This window comes from Panthera uncia (genome assembly GCF_023721935.1).
Source record: "Panthera uncia isolate 11264 chromosome B2 unlocalized genomic scaffold, Puncia_PCG_1.0 HiC_scaffold_24, whole genome shotgun sequence".
Classification (NCBI taxonomy): domain Eukaryota; kingdom Metazoa; phylum Chordata; class Mammalia; order Carnivora; family Felidae; genus Panthera; species Panthera uncia.
In genome coordinates this window covers 34,787,467-34,799,323 of record NW_026057580.1, presented here as the reverse complement: position 1 = coordinate 34,799,323, position 11,857 = coordinate 34,787,467, and the positions used below count along the sequence as shown (strand labels likewise).

Genomic DNA, 11,857 nt, shown 5'->3' with positions numbered 1-11,857 from the left:
AATGAAGTCCCATGCCTGCAATTTTCTCTTTGACCCCAGGCAAGTCACTTAAGCTTTCTGAATCTCAGCTTCCTCAACTGGAGAATGAAGATAATGATGCTTGGCAATTAAAAAATAAATAATAGGGGCGCCTGTGTGGCTCAGTTGGTTAAGCGTCCGACTTCGGCCCACATCATGATCTTGTGGTTTTTGAGTTCAAGTCCCACATCAGGCTCTGTGCTGACAGCTCACAGCCTGGAGCCTGCTTCGTATTCTGTGTCTCCGGCTCTCTCTGCCCCTCCCCTGATTGCACTCTTTCTCTCTCTCTCTCAAAAATAAATAAACATTAAAAAAATTCAAAAAATTTAAAAAAAATAACACAAAACGGCTAACAAACACATAAAATATTCAATTTAATTAGTAATCAAATAAATAAAATTAAAATATTTGTTGAATTAGCAATGATCTCCCACATATCCAGTGCTTTTAAAAGCTAAGTGAGACAGGCACTTTCACACTTTGTTGGAAGCAAAATGTCAGCATGTAACAGGGACCTTAAAAATGCTCATGTAATTTGACTTAGCAAATCTCTTTCTAGGAAGCTATCTCAAGAACACCATTTGAAAAACACAGACTACATTTTACTCACAAAGACAATTATAAAAAGTATTTATAACAGTAGAAAGTTTGAATCTTTCTAAGTATTTGGAGGAAACCCAACAATAAAAGTGACCATAAATAAGGCGCATATAACAAGCAAATTTAGAATATATAGATATAGATATGGATATAGATATAGATATATATAGATAAGTGCATGTGGGTGGGTTAGAAATCAGTTTTAACCTATCTCAGTGGCCTTACAAGGTGCCAAATATGAAATAAGCTTATATTTCTTTGTACATTCCAACTATCATAACCCCAGTCCCCATTGGTGCATTTGTCAAAAGTCTGCCTTGCTCACAACATTTCTAGCAGCTGTTCTGGGAGTTTCTGAGGCCACTAACTCTCACATGCTTGCACGTGAAACCCTTCACTTCTTCCTGGGCTGTCTACACAGCTGCAGCTGACTAGTGATCACCCCTGAAGTGCCCCCGCCAGCCCTATGAAGAAACACTGCATCCTATGTCCCTCCAACATAATTGAGGAGAACTGTGACATTTATTAACTCTCTGAAAGCTTGGGGACAAGGAAGTGTAGCAGAGAAGGTGGCAAATACTGTTGCTGGGAGTGGCCAACCTGAGTGTTCCAAACCGAGCTTTAAGGACCTATCAGACTCCCAACAGGATTGACATGTTGAGGGACCCTAGTCCTTAATGACAGGACTCTTCATACCTCAGAAGTGAAGCATAACCCAGGCCCATTACCCATGTGCTTACATCCCAGGAGAGAATATGTTATCCTTCATGCCCCAGGCTGATTGGGAGAAAATCTGTTTGCATTTTTGGCAATCTTATTCTCTACCAGTGTGGCCTGTCTGACTCATATAGCTAGAATCAGAGTTCACAGCCCATTTCTCAAAGTTTGGATTACTCAATTTTAAATAACACCAACAGTTCAGTCCACACAATGCTGTGCAAGCTTATTTTTATACATTGTTTGGAGAGGCAAATAAAATATTTACCTTGAATATCCTTCTCAGCATAGTCCAAATCCTGATTTTCCACCAGCCAATTCTTAGACAAAAAGTGGGGTGAGCCACAGTCTAAGGCAGTTTGTTTGGCAAACTAACTTCACTGGCCAAATCTGGTCAGATGCTTATTTTGTAAAGCTTTATGAAAACATAATCATGCCCATTATTTACATATTGCCTATGGCTGCTTATGTGCTACAATGGCAGAGTCAAGTAGTTGCAACAGAGACCAAACAGCCTGTAAAGCCTTAAAATATTTACTCTCTGGCCCCTTGAAGAAAACATTTCCCAACATTTCCTGATCTAAGGTCAGTAAATGTACCCAGATGTTAGATGATGGAAAGCTAGTCCCCCTGGTTAAAAAAGCCAGGGTAACTAAATTGAACCTGTTCCATAAAATTATAGACCCAATAAAAGAGGAATCAAGAAAGAACAAGTTAAAAGATGAAGTAGGAGATTGAATAGCTCACCCTGTGAATATCCACCGACCACACAGGGTCACATGGTGGACTGACTAGTGGACAAAACCTCACTGAAAAAGGTGGGAGCATCCTGTTCTGAAAACCTCATTCTGTTCTCTTCCACACTGATAGTTAGGAGAAAGAAAGGACTTTCAGAATGCCACTAACATGAGGCTGTCTTGAGACTGGAGATGATCTGGAGAAAAATCAAGTGTCCTGGGATCCAGAGTGCTTCTTAATACGTGACTCTTATCTACACCTGGCCTGTTTGGTATGTATATCCAGGGGATATTTTGGCTTTTCCTCTCCAATGATTGCAATGGGCCTCTGTTCATGGGCTCCATGGTGACATCTTAACAGGCCAAGGACTGTACACAAAGCGCGTGTATACAAAGTATATCAAAGTATATTTTTCAGAAATCAATTTAATTCATATTTTCGTACCTCCCTCTGCCTTTTCCCAGAGATTGCCTCTGTAAAGGGACTACAAAGACCTAGATCCCCAACTATAGATACACAATTAGCCACTGACTCATCTCTTATTTCTATCTGCAAATTCCCTACATATCCATGTCAACCTCTACTATTTTTCTCAACTCTCAGCCATAAAAGACACATTCTGTTTCCCCTCTCTGTTGGAGAACTAGAAACTTTATGAGGCCATCTGGGGTCTGTGTCCTAAATATATCATAGAAACTGTTTTTTGGGACTTGTATATACCCATGGATCTACTAAACAATCAATGAAGAAAGGGGGCCATAGGTTCCCTCTTCTCTCAGAGCCCACTAATCCTTCAGAGGGTTGTGCCCCTACATGCACTCCCCTACACACGGGAAGGGAACAAGGCCGCTTCTCACACACAGCCTCTCTGGTAGCTAAGAACCCTTAGATTCCCTCCCAAGTGACCCATCCCTCTAGTCAAATATTAATTTCCCCCTAAGTTTGGGGGTAGAAAGACTAGGCCTGATTCATCATATTTTCTTCTCAAATCTATTGTTTGCTACCTTAATCCTTTCTACTACTTGCAGGGCCTGAACTCTTGAAACCTAAAAGCCAGAAGTAGCTCCTCCTCTGCTGCTCTTCTGTTTTTTGCCAATACATCTTCTCCCCAGAGCAGTGAGTTCAGAATAGCCTCTTGCCTTGATTGGCTATAGAGGAACAAAGGGGAATAGCAAGTGCCAGAAGATATTGGTTAAAATTTGGTGTGTATTGCAAAAACATAATCCCACTGAAACCAATAACTCAAATTATCCCTCTCTTAGCAATGGACTATGCCATAGATCATGGGACCAAGAATCAATGTCAGTTACTACCTGTTTATTATGCACACATATAATCCCCCCCACCCAAATACACTCAAACATACAGTTAAAACACATGGGGAGCATTTTTGCCATATACATAAGAGATCAAAGTTTATCTGTCTATATCAAGACACATAAATATCAAGATATATACCAAAAATTTAGATATATAAATACATAAGTTTTGTTATGAATCAGTTTTAAGAAAAGGAAAGGAAGACAATGGCAAAGGACACAAAACAGTAATCTACAAAAGAAAAAAATACAAGTGGCATATATAAATGTGTATCAAGGGACACTTGGTGCTCAGTTGGTTAAGCATCCAACTCTTTTTTTTAAATTTTTTTTTTTCAACATTTTTTATTTATTTTTGGGACAGAGAGAGACAGAGCATGAACGGGGGAGGGGCAGAGAGAGAGGGAGACACAGAATCGGAAACAGGCTCCAGGCTCCGAGCCATCAGCCCTAAGCATCCAACTCTTGATTTTGGCTCAGGTCATGATCCCTTAGTCATGAGATGAGCTCAGTGCTAGGTGTGAAACCTGCTTAAGATTCTCTCTCTCTCTCTCTCTCTCTCTCTCTCTCTCTCTCTTTCTTTCTCTCTCCCCACATTTCACCCCTCTGTTGATTGCATGCACGACCACACACATGCTCTCTCTCTGTCAAAAAAATGTGTACCAAAAAAATTAAAATAAATAGAGATAAAATCACCCAGGGACATTATTAGGAACACAGCTTCCTAGGTTCTACCCTGGTGTACAAATACAAAATTTTGAAGGATAACTTGGAAATCTGCATTTTTAGTTAAGCATTATGAAATATTTCTAGAGGCTACCAAGGGTTGCGGCTCATTGGTATTGAAGAAAGTATACTGGTTCAGAGATACTCATCTGACTAAAGTAGAATGACAAATAATCTTAATCAGGAAGCCCAACTTTAATTTCTCTAAAGTAAGCATCAGCATATCTACAGAAAGCAAAATCACCACCACAACAACAACAGTAACAACAACAAACAACCACATCTGAATATGGTATCTGACTGAGAGGATATGTTCCATCCATCCAAGATTCCAATGTATTTTCCTGTAGTAGGTATCCTATATTCTACTTATACCACAGTTTTCCCTAAATCTTTTTTTAAAATAAAAATTTTACTGCTACTATTCAATTTCAAATATTTGCATGCCTGTATACCCCCTTTATCTAAGATTTCTTTTGCTTCAACTTTGAAAGGAGAGCTACTCAGTTACTGGTTTTCAGGTCTTTGGTCTTGCACACACTGTCCTAATTACTTTGTAGAATTCTACTGATAGCACAGAAACTACAGCAGCTGCCTAAATGAACATATGCCTCATATGAAACTCAAATATGTGTTCAATGGGTCCTGTTACTTGGTGCTACCTAAATGCATTCAAAGTGGGTAACACAGTGATGGCATTCCATAAACACATGTGAGCCAAACATAACCTAAATGAAAATTTTCTGGAAACACACTTGTTCAAGTGGCCTGCTTTGTGGTAACAATTGCATTTTAATTTATTAACCGAATGTAAACAAGATATGCTATAAAGGAAGGAAGATGAGAAACAGTTCTACCATCACAAAATGATTCTATTTAGAACTCTGCCATCATTTCTTGGCAGAAATATCTTGTTGGCTTCATTTTGGAGCAGATTGCTTTGAATTGTTTTCACCCATTCCAAAATGTGGGTGCCAGGCTCTATAGCTAGTACATTAACACCATTGTTTTTTAACTGACCAGAAAACAAAAAAAAATCACATTCTAGTAAACTATACCCCACGTTATTAGATCAGCTCCTGCCCCTAAATCATAATTGGAAAACCTTTATAAAAGTCTGTAGGAAAATTCTGGTATGGAGGATAATAGCATTTGCAGGTATACTCTGTAGCATCTTTCCTAAACTGCTTTGCATCCAAATCATACTCATTTCCTTTTCCTCTGCTCAAGTAACACTTTCAAAAATTCCTTTATTATTGTGCAGGTTGTGTTGTATTATAATCATCTGTTTAGATGTCTGTCTCAGCTCCTCAATCATGAGCAACTTAAGAAAAGTTATCTCTGGCATTATCACTTCTAACATAATATGGCCTAATAAATGTTATCTAAGTAAATGAGTAATTTCTTGACCAAGGAATAATAAAACCATGCTTATATATTTAAGTTTATATAAAAATGATGTGTAAAAATGATGAAACAAATCACCTTATTCAATGTGGAAAATGGACAATATCAACAGCATATGCTAATTCTTATCAGATATAAAACTAACATTTTAGTGCAGGATCTACATAGTGTAGACACTCATTAAACACTAGCAGTTGATTTGTTCTTCCATTTGTACATGGTGAAGGAGTTCTGTATAGTCTTACAAAGGCAAGCCTCCGGGCACCTGGGTGGCTCAGTCAGTTGAGCGGCTGAGGTAAGCAGATCTGGAAGGCTTAGGAGGTAAGTGTTACAAGCAGTAAAAACCAGAAAGCATGGAATGGCAACCTTAAGGGAAAAATCCTTACCTCAGAATAAATAAAACACTTACCTCAGAATAAACTGAGGGTTGATGGAGGGGGATACGTGGGGGATGGGCTAAATGGGTGATGGATATTAAGGAGGGCACTTATGATGAGTGCTGGGTGTTATACATAAGTGGTTAATCCAATATTACACTATATGTTAACTAACTAGTATTTAAATAAAAATTTGAAAAAAAAAAGCAGCTGGAGAGTTTTTAAGAACTAGGTTGGGGGAGGAGGATCCTGGGAAGATGGCGGCATAGGAGGATGCTGGGCTCACCGCGTGTCCTGCTGATCACTTAGATTCTACCCACACCTGCCTAAGTAACCCAGAAAACCGCCAGAAGACTAGCAGAACGGATTCTCTGGAGCCAAGTGTAGACAAGAGGCCCACAGAGGAGGGTAGGAAGGGCAGAGAGGTGGTGTGCGCTACACGGACTGGTGGGAGGGAGCCAGGGTGGAGGGGCGGCCAGACGGCCAAGCAGAGCCCCCGAGTCTGGCTTGCAAAAGCAGAGGGGCCGGATGGAGTGTGTTCCGACAGCAAGCGAGACTTGACATCTGGAAGGTTATAAGCTAACAGCTCTGCTCAGACAATGGGAGGGCTGGAGGACAACGGGAGGGAGAGTTGTTGAGCCCTGGACGACAGAGCTCAGCTTGGCGGGGAACAAAGGCACTCACCAGCGCCATCTCCCTCGCTCATCCCCCAGCCAAAATCCCAAAGGGAACCAGTTCCTGTCAGGGAACTTGCTTGCACCTCGCAAACACCCAATGCTGTGCTTCTGTGGATCCATCCCTCTGGCGGGTCTGACTCCCTCCCGGTGCTGCAGGGCCCCTCCTGAAGTGGATCTCTGAAGGAAAAGCGAGCTGAGCCTGCCCCTCCCGCCCCTGTGCACCTTGCCCATCCACCCCAGCTAGTACGCCAGAGCCCCAGCACCACAAGCCTGGCAGTGTGCAAGTAGCCCAGATGGACCACGCCACCCCACAGTGAATTCTGCTCCTAGGAGAGGGAAAGAGAAGGCACACACCAGTCTGACTGTGGCCCCAGCGGTGGGCTGGAAGCAGACATCAGGTCTGACTGCAGCCCCGCCCACCAACACAAGTTATTCAAGACAGCACAGGGGAAGTGCCCGGCAGTTCCGTACCCCTCCAGGGACTATCCAAAATGATGAAACAGAAGAATTCCCCTCAAAAAAACCTCCAGGAAATAACGACAGCTAACGAACTGATCAAAAACGATTTAAACAATGTAACAGAAAGTGAACTTAGAATAATAGTCATAAAATTAATCGCTGGGCTTGAAAACAATATAAAGGACAGCAGAGAATCTATTGCTACAGAGATCAAGGGATGAAGGAACAGCCAGGAGGAGCTGAAAATGCTATAAATGAGCTGCAAAATAAAATGGAGACAACCATGGCTCGGATTGAAGAGGCAGAGGAGAGAATAGGTGAACTAGAAGATAAAATTATGGAAAAAGAAGAAGCTGAGAAAAAGATAAAAAAAACCCAGGAGTATGATGGGAAAATTAGAGAACTAAGTGATGCACTAAAGAGAAATGATCTACGCATAATTGGTATTCCAGAGGAGGAAGAGAGAGGGAAAGGTGCTGAAGGTGTACTTGAAGAAATAATAGCTGAGAACTTCCTGGATCTGGGGAAGGAAAAAGGCATTGAAATCCAAGAGGCACAAAGAACTAGGTTGGGGGAACTGCAGGCACCTGTGTTTGCTAATTGGCTTTACCCAAAGGAAAAGTAACTTTCTCATATCTTCATGTCAGGAGGTAGTTTTACAATCTGGAGCAATGTGCCCAAGGAAGTTGTCCCCTATCCTCCCAGAATACTTGATATCTGATAGCCAAAGATATAGGCACTATCTTCTGTGATGATTACACTTCAAAGAGATGGCCCCAGGTCCTTGAGAAAGACATTCTTGGTGATAGCAAAAGGCAGGGAAAAGATAATATACATTTCAAATGGGGCAGAGAAAGAATTTCTAATTCGTTTTCCAAGGTAAATGCTCTAAGAAAAGAGAGGTCAGGGGCCTAGAGTTGAGCCATCTTAGAATAGTTAGAGGATTTCTTTGATTCTCATTCTGTAAAGAGGATAATTCATGTACTGTTTGAAAGAAGGGTCATTAGAGCAATCCCAACCCTATAGCAATGTCTCCTCTTAATAAAAATTTTTAAGATTATTGTCAATAAAATCACATTAAGAAAATCAAACATGTTTGTTTTAAAAAGAACTACTTAACCTCCAACAATATTTTAAAACTTACAATGGCATTTGTTGTGGCTTTGAAATATTCCTAGGGAACAATGCTGGTTAGTGCTGAAAATGATTTAATTGTATTAAATAACTTTGAATAAACAAAATGATTATTTGGATATGTCTTTAGTCAGTGGTTCAGGGCATTCCTAAGATACCTGAAATAAACATTTAATTTGGAAGGATGAAAATCCTATTTACTCCTTCATTAGGCAATAGTTCTCTTTCAACAAGTATTTTAAATTTCTGTTATAGATAAAGGATAATACTTCATGATTTAATAGATTAAAAAATTAATAAGGCTAATCTTTTCTCTTAAACTCACACACTACTAAGTAGATTATGTAAGTCACCAAGTTGCTCTAATGCAAGACAGATTGATATCAGTGCCATAAGAGAATGCCGATTGCTGTGGCATTACCAAAACAGGAAAATCAAATCCCATTAAGTCTCTTTTAGTTCACAAGTACCTTAGTCAAGTATCAAAAGGTTGCAAGTAACATAGACTCCCTCGATTTCTTTTAATGAGAAGTATGAAACATTAGCAAATATAAATTTATTTCATGAAATCCGAGGCCAGCCCTCAGAAGCAAATAGATCCAGAAAATGGACATTAAAATTACTCTCTCTGTCTCTCTGGATTTATGTGGTCTCTTACTCCTGCTTCTCTCCCTTCAATTTTTTTCTTTTTTTGCCTAATTGCCTTCTCTATTTTGTCATGTGTAAGGCCAAACATGGTCGGTCCAGATCTTAATTTGCATTCCTTTTCAGTGAAAGAGCTAAAAAAACAAAAAACAAAAAAACTGACCCATGTCTCAGAGACCCAAATCCAAATAGCCTGGAGAAAGCATCTAAGTTGCCTGAACTGGGCCGGATGTTTATCCTTGTCCAAAAGATAGTATTGAGATACAATGAAGTCCACCCAATGAGTGGACTTTCCAGACTAGGGAAACAGAAGTTAGGACATTAACTTAAAATATGTAAAAGAAAATAAGGTAGATGCTAGACTAAGAAGTAATATTACCATCCTTCATCAATGAACATTCTGGGGAATTGTCTCTTAGCAGGGATTAGGTTCTAAAGTCAGCATACATTGAAAAAACGCTTAAAGACAAAATTATCTTTGAAATATCTTAAATAGCCCTAACTTCTTTCACACGTGTGGTTTTATGTATATAACCATTCTTATGGAATGCTTTGGTTGCAAATAGAAAATAAGCTTGACCCAATCGGCTTAAACAAAAAGGAAGAAAACTTGTTATCTCACAAACAAATGGTCCAGTGTTTGTTAATTCAGTTGTTCAATGATATTATGGCACCAAAGTTCTCTTCATTTTCCTGTTTTGCCATTCTTAGCAAGTCTGACTCTCCCAAGCTAACATCCTTTGTGCTCACAAATGGCTACAGACCAGGGACTCAATCATACAGGAAAATATACAAAGTCTCTTCCTTGTTCATCTAATTTAAGGAGTGATACAAACTCTTTCCCAAAGCCCTCTACTCTCAGTTGACCTCCCTCAAGTCTCCATCAGAAATGGGGTAGAACTCACCCTAAACCAACTACTAGCTAGAAGAATAGGAGCATTGTAGTAGATTTATAACAATCATAACTTAGCCGGGAGCCAATTTGGGCAAAGCTGGACACCATTACAGTATCAGGGCTCTTTCAACATGGAAGTAGCAGAAAACAAATAATTTGGCACTCACAAAACTCCTGATTCTAGTCATGCTTATTTTAGCTCTAATTAATATAAAAGAAAAGAGTGAAAATAAACCTCAGATTTCATCAAACCCAATGAATTCCAAGATTAACAATGTGTGTGTACTATCTATCGATATCCTGTGACTTGGTGATTTGTAATATTCTTTGAGAACTTCTTGTCTAGGTTATATAGGTGAAGCTCTAAAGCCCAAATAATAATTAAAGAAGTGAATAAAAGCACTATTTTAATCCAAGTGGAAATGGTATGAATAAACAGGCAGACTGTGAAAAATTCATTTGGATAAGATAAGAGAATTATTTTCACTGGCCCAGTCAGTTAGTTGTTTATCTCACAGGGAATCATGTTGCCCTCAGGCCCTGCAGGGGACACACCTGTGAAAGATAAGAGTTATGTACCATACTTCTTCTCTAGGACATCAACAGGGTCATATTCTGGCTATTTGAAAGATCCACCTTTTTGTGTCAATTTGCACTAAATTCCCACTAAGCCCTGAGAAACACTGGTCTAGTCTGTAGAAATGTACCTTCAGGCAACAAAAAGTTTTATGTTAAATTTTTGCCCTCATGTTTTACTGTAGCTTGGCTGGTTTTTTTTTTAAATGTTTATTTATTGATTTTTAATAGAGAGAGTGAGTGGGGGAGGGGCAGAGAGACACAAAGAGAGAGAATCCCAAGCAGGGTCCACACTGCCACTGCAGAGCCTGATGTGGGGGGCTCTAACTCATGAACCATGAGATCATGACCTGAGCCAAAATCAAGAGTTGGTTGCTCAACTGACCGAGTCCCAGGAGCCCCTAGATTTTTAAAAATTATTTATTGTGCTTAACTGTAATAACCTCTCTGAGGGCAAGTCTTTGATACAGCATCAAGTTTGAAACCAGAGTCAGTGATCAAAAATGTCCAGCAAATGAAAGAATAAATTTTCTTTCTTACCCATTTCTGCACATTTACCCAAACCACAATATTCTGTCAGTTGCCTTTTAAGTTCATAAATATCCCCAGTAACTGAACAGCACAACTCCTTTGTAAAAATGTTGCACAACACATGTATCAAATGCTTAATGTTAACATTGAACAATCCTCAAAGAAGTGGAGCAGGGCTCCCTAGTTCTTAACTGTGGGCTGTGCATAATGACTTCCTTCCAAATAATACATTATGGAAAGGAGACAAGTTTTAAGTGGAGAAAATTGACCAACACTTCCTCAGCCAGGTAATCAAAGTCAACATCAATAGTGAAAATCAAGGTGATAGTTTGTCCCTTTATATTATGTGATAAGAATGGCATGTTACCTCTGTGATCTTCATCTCCAAAACACATAATCCTATTCTAGTTGTGAGAAAAATACCCATAAATCACAACTGAGAGACATTCTACAAATTACAGGACCAATAATCCTCAAAACCACTGAGGTCATCAAAAACAAGTCTTAGAAACTGTGAGAGCCAAGACGAGCCTAAGGAGACACAATGATTAATGTCACATGATGTTCTCAGTGGAACAGAAAAGGAATTGGTAAAAAGGAAATCTGAATCAAGTATGGACTTTATTTAATAATCATGTATCAATATATTGGTTCACTAATTGTATCAAATGTACCATACTAATACTGTAAGAAGTTACTAACAGGGAAAATGGTGTGGGCTATATGGGAACCCTATACTATTGTAATTTTTCTGTGAAAACAATTTTTTTTGTTCTAAATATAAAGGATCTTTACCTCATATTCATCTGGAGTGGAGAGGGGAGAAATGCAATAATCAAACACCAAATGATGCCTTTGTATATATTACCCCTCCCCATTCTGCCCCAGGGGAGAAATGAATCAACACCTGTGATCCAGCAAAGCGACAGCACATGCCTTCTTCATGGGGAGAGTGACTAAAGTGTGTGGCTGGAGGCCAGGACTGTTAATCTAGTGGAGGCTGCTGCACATGGCTGTAAGAGGAGAACTCCCCACCAT

At 39.6% G+C, this 11,857-nt stretch overlaps 1 long non-coding RNA gene across 1 annotated transcript; it reads left to right on the top strand.

Moving 5' to 3' along the window:
• The first annotated feature begins 1,826 nt into the window (after nucleotides 1-1,826).
• LOC125938632 (uncharacterized) lies at nucleotides 1,827-11,827 on the top strand. The gene is made up of 3 exons (XR_007462756.1): nucleotides 1,827-1,920; nucleotides 2,206-2,344; nucleotides 11,708-11,827. It is a non-coding gene; the product is annotated as an uncharacterized LOC125938632 (long non-coding RNA).
• Nucleotides 11,828-11,857: the final 30 nt, after the last annotated feature.